Raw genomic sequence first — 11,999 nt, 5'->3', positions numbered from 1 at the left:
TCAAGTGCAATGGCTTGGTGGCAGGAAATGGCCTGGGTTTGGTGGGAGGAGGTTCTGAGAAAAACCAACCTAAGTAAATAATAAGAAAAGCAGGCAGACAGGGCCTTGCCAGGGATAGGTGGGTATTAAATCTGAGGTTAAGAAACTGACCAACAGCTGCTCCTGGAGCTGGTTCTTCCAGCTGCATTTGCAGCTGGTTCTTCCCTCGAGTTTGAGGGCAGATGGTATCACCCCTACGTGCATTTTATGCAGAAGAGTCCCGGAGAGTGGGAAAATGCAAGCTGGTCTCTATTATGTCAGCTTTTACCGCCAGGTCTGAAGAAACTTGATTTTGCAGCTGCACTCAAGCAAAGCAAACACAGCCCAGGGGCCACAGCAAAACCAGAACTCATCAGCTCTGTTAAGATCCCTTCCACAGAGAAGCGACACTGCTGGTAGGGCAGTGCTGAGCGCTTGTCCAGCTGTGGCTCAGCCAAGAGGAAGCCTGTGTGGGGCTGCTGTGCAGGGGCAGCAGGAGCTGCTGGCTGAACCCTGCGGGGCCAGGGGAGCTCTCGTTGGCTGCAGTTTTCTCTTTGGCCACCAGACTCCACTCTCCTGCCTGGGATGCGGCCAGATGGGACACGGCTCCACTGAACTCGGGGCTCCCAAAGTTCCACCTGGGAAAGCAGGAATGGTAGCAGGAGTGGTAGCAGGAATGGTAGGCAAGCTAAGCCCAGAGGAATGGGAAGGTGTGTGTCACCTGTTGTACAGAAATGGATAAGGAATGTGGCAAGACAGCAAAAATTCAACTCATTGGCCTCATTAACTGAATTCCTGCAAGGCACAGTTGATAAAAAGTCTGCAGTTTCATTAACTGTTTTAGCTGCTGTCATCTCAGCTCCCTTTTTTCCAGGCACCTGGATCATCCCTGTCTCCACGTTGTTTCTGTTCTCGTGTTGGCATGAGAAAAATTCTCTTCGGCACTACAGTGAAACAGATCAGGAACCGATACAAGCTAAGACTAACCCAGCCCAAGTAAAAGTTGGCTCTAACTCAGATCAGTTCCCCAGCCACAAGCAAAAGGGAGGGGTAGCACAGGAACAGGAACAATTGATAAGTGAAAGGCAGGACTGCTTCTGCTGTTGGCAGTGACAGCTTCTGCCTTCTCAAGTTGTGCATGTAACCACAGCCCCAGAGCAGAGGCTCTCAGGCTCAGTGCTCAAGCCTGAATTGTTGCAGCAACGTTGGTTTGCTCTGCCTGTACCCCATGCTCATATATCCCCAAAAAGTACCTAATTTGAACAACTCTAGACAAAGCAAGAGGCCAGAAGTCAGAAAACAGGAATTCCCAAATGTCTTCATAAGCACCATAGCATGTTGACAGCAGGGAAGACAGAAGAGAGTCCCAGAGGAGTAGTTCTGACCACATGTGGAAACCTTGGGATCTTGCTAACTTGGTTTCCACTGTAGGCTAAATAGAATAACTTTCTGAAGCCCTTATGTGCTGAAATAATATTGAAGTGTTATTTGAAAGTATTACTATTTGTTGTAAATATTTCTGACGCCTCCAAAGTGCATTTCTTGCAGCTGCACTCCTGTGATGATGAAGTCTGAGATTTTGGACAGGCTGCCAGGTATTGGAGAAGTAAGGCCATATTCCTGCAAAAGCCATCTTGGCAAATCAATTCAAACCAAAGAAAAATACTAACTGATGCTGTATACAGGCACATGAAAGAGGAAGATAATGACGAGCATAACTTTACTTACAGAAACCCACTGTGAGGTGAAAAGTGGATTTATTTCAGGAAGAAGATTAATAACACAGTAAAGAAATGCCTTTTCACAAGGCACAGCAAAATGTCTGATCTCAAAACAAACTTTACAAATATTGTGATGCAAAAAGAGTTCCTGAAGTGTTAGAGAAGTTTGAAAGCAAAAGAGAAAGAAGGACAGGATTTCCTTCTCCAAAAATGGTAATTTCTACATCTATCAAACAAGAGATAATATGAATGATGAAAAACTCCAGAACAAATCTTGTAAGTTTGATATCACAGCATGCCTCATGCAACTCTGCACCTTTCTAAGAGAAATGGTTGTTGGTTTTCTGGTTAATAAATAATAAATCTAACCATTTTGCCAAAGCCTGTAAATAAAGAGTTCATTCCAAAAGTCAGCACATTATGAGAAACAGCCTCAGTGCCTGAACATTTTAGGCAACTACTCAAAAAGTAAATACAGCATGCAATTTATCTGATCTGGACGAATGTGGAAAAGAGACTTAACAAACCTGGATTGAATTAAGGCATTCCACTAGTATAACTTTGCTACAATAAGCCCACTTATAAGTTAAAGAAGGATAAAGGAGACCTTGTGTACACAGAGATGAAAGTCTTCTAGTTACAGAAGAGACAGTGCCCTAGTAAATTAGTTCTGCTCGTGTATCCTCTAATGGAGGTAATTTCGAGCTGGATTGATGGAGGGGATATAAATTGAGTACTGTGGTGCCTGTCTTGTAGGCCCTGACTCTGGCAAGGAAACAGTCTCCCAGCCACTTATCCATTGGTACTCTGCCTCGTCCTCTGCCTGTAGCCCAGGCTCATCCCCAGCCCGGGCTCCCACCACGCAGCTGTGTGATCAGCCAGCATTCCTGGCCTCCTAGTGAAGCCTATGGGTCTGAACCAAACACTCGAGCTCTTCCCATCCACTGAATGGAGAGAAACAGACACTCAAAATTAAGAACTGGCCTTACATGCTCAAAAAAAAAAGCAGCCCAACAAATGAGCAGGAAGCTTCAGAGAGGATCTTACTCCAGTTCTTCATAGCAAGTTACTGAGCAGACATTGCAGTTTTTTCTGATTGTTTGCCCACAACAAAAGATATCAGAGGCCCGAGTCCAAATTTGTGTTCTGCTTACTTTGGAACATGGGTTTGAACATGTGTCTCTGCTGTGGGCACCCTCCAAGGGAGTTGTTCCACTGCCAGCCAGACCACTGTCAGAGCAAATCCTCAACAATTTCAAGTAACTGAACCAAAAACCTGGATTGAAGCCCTTGGTCTAGTGTGGAAAACTGAAGAAAACTCCAGAAGTTTGAAACAGATGCCTAATCACAATGCCCTGAAACTGTATTTTCCCCAAAAAGTCACTAAACAATGTGTTCTTTAATACAAAAACATTCAATACAAAAATACGCAGAAATGAATTAATCATATATTGTCAGTATTATATACCTGATCTCAAAAACTTTTGAAAACCAGTTGTTCTTATGAAGGTCAGAGCATGAGTGGCTCAGTGCCTGTATGAGCAGCTGTCCCACAGACATCTACATACTCTGGAGGCCAAGGAGCTGAGGTGAAGCAATCTCCTCTGGGTGCAGAGTCTCTTTACAAACAGTTGCTTAGCCTTGATTATTGCAAGGAGATTGTTTGTTCTGTTGGGAGGCAAACTGTTCAGTTAGACAAAGGCTGAAACAACTGAGGAGCAGACTTAAGAGGTTAGATGGCTTGAGAGCAGCTTTACATTAAATTGCTTTGTGTTTTACGTAACACTTGATCAAGAGGAACAAGGTTTCAATTGATTACTGTGTCAGGACATGGTGCAGAAGGCTATTGTGGACATTAACTTTTTATATAGAGTTGGACTGAACTGACAAAAGTGATTGGAGCTGCGCAGAGGAACAGACCTGATGCCTCTTCTCATTCCCAGTGAAACCCCCTGCCACAGTTCTCAGAGGGCAAGAACTAAGAGAAGCGCAGTAATCTCACAAAGGGAAAGGCAGAAAGTTGAAACAGAAGGACCAGCAGTCTAGCAAGCAGCCAATCCTCTAATCCTGCAACACACAGACACTTAAAGTCACCTTGTGATAACTAGCCTGCATAAGGTCAAGTGTATGTTCTGTCTTTCCATGATAGGGGCATAGTGCCCTTCCCTCTCATCAAGCAGATGGTCAGGCTCGACATTCCTCGCTAAAACCTTCCCCAAAGCAGAACTGTGCTGACATACAGAATTTATAATGCATGCATGATTTTTGTTTTATTTTCATAAGCAACATTTGCTGCAAATCAAAACTATGTGTTTATTAGTGTATGTAGGTAATGAAGTATAGAAAAGGAAGACATTGGTAAGCTTATAGATGTGTACAGGATTTTTTGAAACATAAATACATGGCTACAAGCAAAGAATTGAAATTCTTTTGGAATATCAACGGATTGTGATAACCTTGCCTAGAGTTAAAAAAAAAATCATTAACCCTGAAAAGTAAACTTATCTAAACCAGGCAATCATTTCTCACCATACAGTTCTTTTGACATTTGGGTTTAATGGATGCTACACAGGAATAATGAGGAGATGCTACCAAATGATGCTCTGTAACTGTATGTCCTTGCTCCAGTTAGGTGGTCACCTGCTTTCTCTGAAACCACTGAAATAGGAGAGATGTCTCATTAATAAAAAAAAATTGTGTTAGTGTACAAATAATTTTATGGCAAAGTGACATTTCAAGGTTGATGCCTTTTAAAAATGAAGAGATAATAATCCTTTAATTTTTTCCAGAAACTGTTCTGTAAATACATGCAGTAACCAGATCACTTGTAACAGTCATTTCACTTCTAAATTCTCAGATCACATTCTCAGAAGAATCTACAGACTAAGGAAGTCAATTTAGTTTTAGTTTCATTTCTCTGGTTTTTTTAAATTTGGTCTATAGCATAGAAAATAAAATAATAATCCCTGTACATTTTAGCAGTGTAGATGTGATTCATAAAATTGCTCAGATTTTTTTGTGTTTATTCTCAAAAGGCTCCCTATATATATATTACTCTCTGGGAGGGTAGACATGCCTCTACTTAAGGTTATCCAGCATTTCATATTCTGGGATACAGTTTTTCAACCTTCTGTCACCTTCTAAAAGCTAAATAATTTGGTCTGAAATTTCACACAGAAATCACTTGAGAATCAAGGCAAAGGAAAATGAGCTGTCTTTTAAAAATCTGACAGGCTTTTCTTTGAAGTAAAGCCTTGAAATCTGGTCAAGATTAAATCTAATACAACATTTCTGATTTTTTTTTTCCTGAAAGTAAAACATACTGAACATCTCAGCTCACAATTGTTTAGCAGAGATTCAGAAGATGTCATCCTAGGATGGCAATCATCAGGGGAAGGAGTGAAAAACCACATCACAATCCAGACTGAAAGAGAACAGACTTTGGCTTTTCCAGTTATCTGACTGGAAAAGTCCCATGGGAGATTGTCCTGGACAGGAGACCAGAAGACCAGTTGCTTTTCAGGAATGACCTCCTCCACCTTTAAGATGATCCCACTCTAATGAGACAGAAATCAAGCAAAAGCAACAAGAGGCTGGTAGAGATGAACAAGGAGCTCCTGACAAAAGTCAAAGGAAAAATGTAAGAGGTGGAAGCAGTGACAAGTGGCCCAACAATAATATGGAGATGCTGTTCAGGCATACATGGAGAGGCTTAGGAAAGTGAAAGCCCTTGTGAAATTGAATTTGGAGAGGAATGTGGAAGGCAAGAAGAGCTTTTCTAAGTACATCAACAGCAAAGGGAAGATGGGGGAAAATATGGGCCCACTGCTCAAAGGAGAAAGGGACTTGGTGGCAAAGGACAAGGAAAAATCTGAGGTGCAGAATGCCTTCCTTGCCTCAGTCTTTACTGGCAAGATTTGTCTTCAGGAATCTCAGCTTTCTGAGACACAGTGGTAAGGTCTAGAGAAAACAGGATTTACTCTAGGTAGAGGAGGACCAGGTTGGGGAACATCTAAACAAACAAATATATACAGGTTCATGGGATCTGAAAGGATATACCAACTAGTGCAGAGGGAGCTGGGCAATGTCACTGTGAGGCCACTGTTGATAATCTGTGAAAGGTCATGGAGACTGGGAGAGGTTCCTGACAACGAGAAAAAAAGTAATTATCAATTCTGTCTTTCAGAAGGGCAAGAAGGATTGGGGAACTACAGGTCTGTCAGCCTCACCTCAGTCCCTAAAAAGAAGGTAATGGAACAAATTATCCCAGAAACCATTTCCAAACACAGAAAAATCATTTGGACCAGTCAGTTTGGAGTAGTCAGTTTATGAAGACAAGGACAGGCTTGACTAACATGATAGCCTTCTACAGTAACATTAGTTTAGTGGATGAGGATGAAGCATGGATGATATTTATCTTGGCATCATTAAGGCTTTTGACAGACTCTCCAGTAACACCCTCATGAAAAAATTGACAAAGCATTGGCTGTGTTAAGTGGGCAGTGAAGTGGAATGAAAACTGACTGAACTGTGAGGCCCAGAGGGTTCTCATCCAGAGCCCAATGTCCAGCTGGAGGCCAGTCATTAGTGGTGTCTGGTATGGGTAATGCTGGGGTTGACAGTGTTTAACATCTTTAATGACCTGGATTATGGGATGTCACACTTTCAGTGACAGCAGGAAACACACATCCCATCAGTCTCAGGATTCCCTCCAGATGTCCCTTTGTTGTCATGCAGGTTGTGTTCCAGATGTGTGGTATTGAGCACGATCTCATCCTTCCCTTCTCTACTGTTCCTTGCCTGCTTGTGAAATCAAGCTCCAAAATGTAGGAAATTAATTATTTAAAGGTTAATAATTAGCAAACTGGGGGGGTTTGTACAATGTCAGTTCTACCCCTCACATGTATGCATAATGATGTGGTCTTTTATTATGTGGACATTTTTCCTGCACAGTTCTTTCAGTATGAAGGATGGGCAAGTCTCATGGAGTAAGTAGATGTTGAGTATTTACTGCCCTCATGAAATTATTCCATATGCAGGGCTATACATTGATTTACTATCTATTCCTATTACAAACTTTCTTAGAGAGAGTTTTGACTTAGGAATGTTTTGCAGTCTCCATTGTAATATTGTCCAGAATCTTCTTCATGGGAGAAGTCTTACTGGAATCCAGGTCTTCAAGTCAGATTTAACCATTTTAACATCTAGGCAAAGATTTTTTTATTGCTTCCACTACCTGCAACAAGTCAGAATCCCAAAGAAAGCAATTCTCATTACACATTATTTTCAGGACAAATACAGCCTCTTCCCTAAATGACTGTAAATTGCTTATCATCACATAGATAAATACCGTATTCACAAGGATAGCAGGATAGTACCATAGAACCATACTAACAAGGAAAGATAAATCACAGCTGCACACCAGCCTTAATTATAGTATCTCCTAAGCCTTTGAGTTCTGCAGGGTACTTTTTCTGCAACAAATACCTGGATGATGACATCCCTTTAGGCAGTAATTTGTTTTTTATAGACCAACAGAAGTCCTTGGGCCTGCAATTACCTTCCTTTATGTAGCTCTCTGTACACTTCTTATGTATGTTTTAATTTCCACTTTCTTTAGGTTTCTTCCTCTAGCTCCAGCAAGCAAATTGCACATTTAACAGGTCCCACTGCAAACTGAAATATTTGCCACAGAACTCTGTTTCAAGAAAAGAACAGCACATCTCTTCTCCCACAGTATTTTCTGCAGATTTCAGTTTATGGACAGCAGAGTTGCTGTTCAGATGAACCCCATGCTTTTTATTTAAAGATCTTCCACCAGCCACCCCACAGTCACAGTGCAACTCCACTTACAGAAGACAGGAACACACGACCCTTCCATTCAGACGGCATGGGCCCTGTCTCCTGGCCATCCCATTTGGCTGTTGTACAACTCTGGGAGTAGCTTTTAACATCTGGTTACAGACATAAATCTGCGGTAAGGATTTATTTTCTATTCTTATGTAAAAATAGATGTTGTTTTCCTGGGTTTATTTGAGTTCAGTTAAAGTGTCCTTTTGAGAGTAACAGCGTTTTCCTTGCTTTTTGAAAACTTCTAACCTTTCTTATGCATTAAGCCAGACCCTTTCCTTCAAAAAGAAAGACAACACACAAAGAAGCAAGATAGGATTTAACTGTCAGTAGTTTAGCTTTACTTTATTTTAACTACTTGACTCACGCCCTTGACAGAGTAATGAGCTCCTAGGAACTTAGATGATGAAAGAACCAATATATGAAAGTGAATTCTGAAGTGTACCATGCATTAGCCCATGCACTGTCTGTTTTATTCCCTCAGTTTAACTGTGCTTTGTTTCTGCTCCTGGGATCCTGGCTAGTGCACTACATCTACATGGCTCTTTTTATACTCTTGGTTTTGCTGTTCTTTCTCTTTAAAGATCTGCTCTAAGGACTCTCTAATTTGGCCATCTCATTCTGCCATGTTTTTTTTTTTTTTATTGCTTTCTTTCCTTATGCTGTAATATCATGGCCCACATTTCTTCTCTCCATCTTGCAGGGTTCCTGAAACCAATGTAGTGCTACAATTTCCATACATATAAAAAATTAAATCTTTACTTTGAACTATAAGCACATTGACTGCCCGCCTGCACTTTTCTTTCTCTCTGGACTTTCCCCTCGCCCTTCACCTGCTGTTCTTGTTTCTCAGCCTCTTCCCTGCTTTGGCCCTTGGATGTGCCTCAATCCTGCACAAGGCAGTGACTCCTGCTGTGGGACGCTCTTGCAGGATGGGTAGTTAGCTGAAGATGGCAGGGACCATGGCAGAGGGAAACCATAAAAGACGGTCCAGAAGACTGGAGATGAACTCTGCAGTAGGGAAAGGTTTGTGTTTCTCCCTGCTTCTCTTTGAGGAGCCTCACCCAGCCAGCAAGGTGCTGCTACACGTGCTGTGGCCAGGGCAGGTTAAGCACAACTTTTACCTGCTTCACCTTGGGCACAGGCACCGAGTTGGACATTGCTGGCTGACTCCTTAAGAGCAGTCCACCGTAGCAGAACTGATCATTTGGGTGAAATTGTAAAGACTGCTAAAGTTCTGCAGAAGAACATGAAATTCTCCAGGCAAGGAAAATGTATTATGGAAGGAAATTAAGACTTTGAAAGGTTTTTAGGTCTTGGATGCTGAGCACAAATGCAGACTTGCTAAAAGAAGTTGAAAAGACTTACTAAAATAAGTCTTTTTCATCTATTAAAAAGACTCCGTGGTAAGCTGCTGTAGGATTTCCTTACCACAAAATCCATTGATCTAGACAATTAATGTCTAGACATTAACTGTCTAGACAATTAATCTAGACAATATAATTGTCTACATTAAATTTAACATTTCCTAAAAAGTTTGTTACCCTCTCCAGAGAGGAAGAGCAATCTTCTGTCACCTTTTGTGTATCAGGTCACCACTATCATGTCCTCTTCTCCTACTTTTTCCTGGGACAAAGCAAAAGCCAATCTACAAAGGTTTCTTTTTCTACAAAGAAGGACACATTTTTCTGACCAGGTTTTATTGCCCATTTTTCTATGGATTCTCTCCATGTGGTATCTTTCCTAAAGTGCAGCACCCAAAATTGCATCCAGTAGGTTAATAAAGGCTTTTTCAGTGCCAAACAGAGCAGAATTTATTCCTTTGATAGAAAACATGCCCAGAATAGAAGATGCCCTTATTTAATATGCAATAGTTTTGCACCTTAGCCATCTATTCTGATTGACCTGGGGTCAGACCAGGAGAATCTTTAGGCAGGGCTGAGGATTTGATAGAGCAACTTACCTGGTCACGTACCTGCTAGAGATGGAAACACGGAAGGTTCCCAAGGAAAAGGATCCTTATCTGCCTGTCTCAGCAGTGGCAGCCTGGACAAGATGTCTGCTGGGAGCACTGATTGAGGGAAAGGTGTGTCTGGAAATAAAACATGAGAAAATGGGGCATGGCTGGTGGGCGCTGTGCAAGGTGCGGCATTTAATAAATTAACGGGGCGTGTTGGCAATGCAGCTTAAATTCAGGGCGTAGGGGGGTGTTCGGCTGAATGTTGGACCGAATTATCTTGTAAGTCTTTACTATCCTTAACGATTCTATGATTCCAGGGGGCATTTAGTAAGTTGGGACGCTACAGGAAACTGGGAAGAGCTAGTGGGCATACTTCCACTGTTTAACCTCTTGGAGGTAATACAGACCATAACGGAAGAGGGTATTTTGCTAATTGCTCACTTTTTGGGGGGAAAAAAATGTTAATTGCCTCGTGTGAGCTGATTTGAAAATTTGTGGATGCAGGCGCATGACGAAAGCGGAAAAGCCGTTCCCCAGCTACCGGAGGTGACATCCCGCGCCGGGACGCTTTTAAAAGGCTTCCTAGGAACTTTCCCGCTGGCGCAGACCGGTGCCTCTCCGAGCAAACCGGGGCGAGAACTCAGGTGACCCCTGCAGAGCTCCGGAGCGGGGGCAGCGGCTGGGATCGCGCCCACCGGGCGGGCGGCCGACAGCCTTCCGAAGGCTGCAGACCGGCACTCGCCGCACGCCCTTCGCGCCGAGGGGAGCCCGGCGGTGCCGCTGCCGGTGCCGGGGCGGGCTCGGGGCGGTGCCCGGGGCGGGCCGGGCGCTCCGTGCGGGAGCAGCTGTCACTGTCAGCGAGCCGGCGAACCGGGATCCCGGCTGCGCGCAGGGGGAATCCCCCAGCCTCGCCCCCGCAGCCAATCGCCGCGCCGAATGCAAATCGCGGCCGCGCTCAGGCCAATGGGAAGGCGGAGGGGCGGGGAGGCGGCCCCCCCGTTGGACGGCGCGGAGGGCTGCGGGGGCCAATGAGGCGGTGAGGCGGGCGGGGCGTGTCCCTGGGGCGGGGACATGCAAATTTAGTTTGAAAAGAGGGCGGGAAATCCGAGTTTCGCGGGAGGCCCTTGGCGCGTAACCCGTCTCCTTTCCCTTCATTCATTGTCAGCAGCCGCCGCTTCCTGGAGCCATTTTCCAGCCGGCCCCACACAGCGGGAGCGGCCCCGCTCCATCCGCCGCATCTGCCCGCCCCGCCGCCTCCGTCCCCCCCCGGCGCCCCGCATCCTGCAGCCGGGGCCCCCCCGGCACCCGCAGCCCCCAGTATTTTGCGCGGGGCCTCGGCATCGAGGAGGAAAGGAGCTGGGAAGGCCGGGGGGGGAGGAGGGACGGGGGGGAGGAGGAGACGCGGCTGCGGGGACAGACCCGGAGGGAAGGATGAGAAGGGGACTCCAGCCTTCGGCCCCGGCAGCAGCGCCGCCGCCCGCGCCGTCCACGGACTCCAGAGCAGCCCCCGCCGCCTTCCCGGCCCGCTTTGCCGCCGGCACCTTCATCCAGATCCGCAGCACCGGCGCCGTGGCGGGGGCGCCCTGTGTTGTCTCCTCCTCCTCCGCCGCCGCCGCTTCCCAGGCTCCCGGTGCCTTTGCCCCGGCGGCGGATGGGGGCCAGCCCGCTGGCAGCTCGCTGTACTGCACCCCCCACGGACCCGCCGGCAGGACGGCGCTGCTGCAGCCCGCTCTCGCCGGAGGCGGAGGCCGGCCCCCGGTAATTTTGTGTTTTCCCCCCGTCCCCGAGGGGAGGGTGAAGGGGACGGGGGGGGATCCCGCCGCCGGCCGGACCCGGGGGGCGGGCGGGGTGCGGGGGGAGGGCAGGAAAGGCGGAGGCAGCGCTTTGTTGCAATAAACTTTCCTGCCTCCTTCCCAACCCCCGCTGCCGGGTCTTATTGAAAAGGCGAGGGGAAAAAAAAAAAAAAAAAAAAAAAAAAAGAGGGGGGGATTTAGCACTATTTCTTTATCTCTTGTGTTTTAGACCAGAAAAGGCCTCTGTGCAAAGCTCACTCAAGATGCACTGTGAGTATTTGAGGGGAAAAAAAAAAAAAAAAAAAAAAAAAAAAGGGAGGAGGGAAATAATAATCCCCCGCCACGTCCCGCCGCACGGGTGCAAAAAGCGAGCAGCCGGCGGCGGGGAAGGGCCCCGGGGCGGGGGGCCGGGCCGGGCCGTGCCCCGCCGGTGTCTCCGCTTCACCCCCGGAGCCGCCGGTGACGTCTGGCACACGTGCGCGGAGGCCGCGGCTGTGACTGGGAGCCGGGGCGGGCGGGGAGGGGGACGCCGCTTCCTCCTCCTCCTCCTCCTCCTCCTCCTCCCTCTGGCCTGGGACAGCCCGACCGCCGGCCGGCTGCCCCCGGCCCCCGCCGCTCTCCGAAATGCCCCTGCAGCAGGTCAGTGACTGGTGGGGC

Source organism: Onychostruthus taczanowskii, unplaced genomic scaffold (genome assembly GCF_017590055.1).
Source record: "Onychostruthus taczanowskii isolate IOZ18803 unplaced genomic scaffold, ASM1759005v1 scaffold94, whole genome shotgun sequence".
Lineage (NCBI taxonomy): Eukaryota > Metazoa > Chordata > Aves > Passeriformes > Passeridae > Onychostruthus > Onychostruthus taczanowskii.
The sequence above is the reverse complement of the archived record's forward strand: the minus strand, read 5'-3'. Positions refer to the sequence as shown.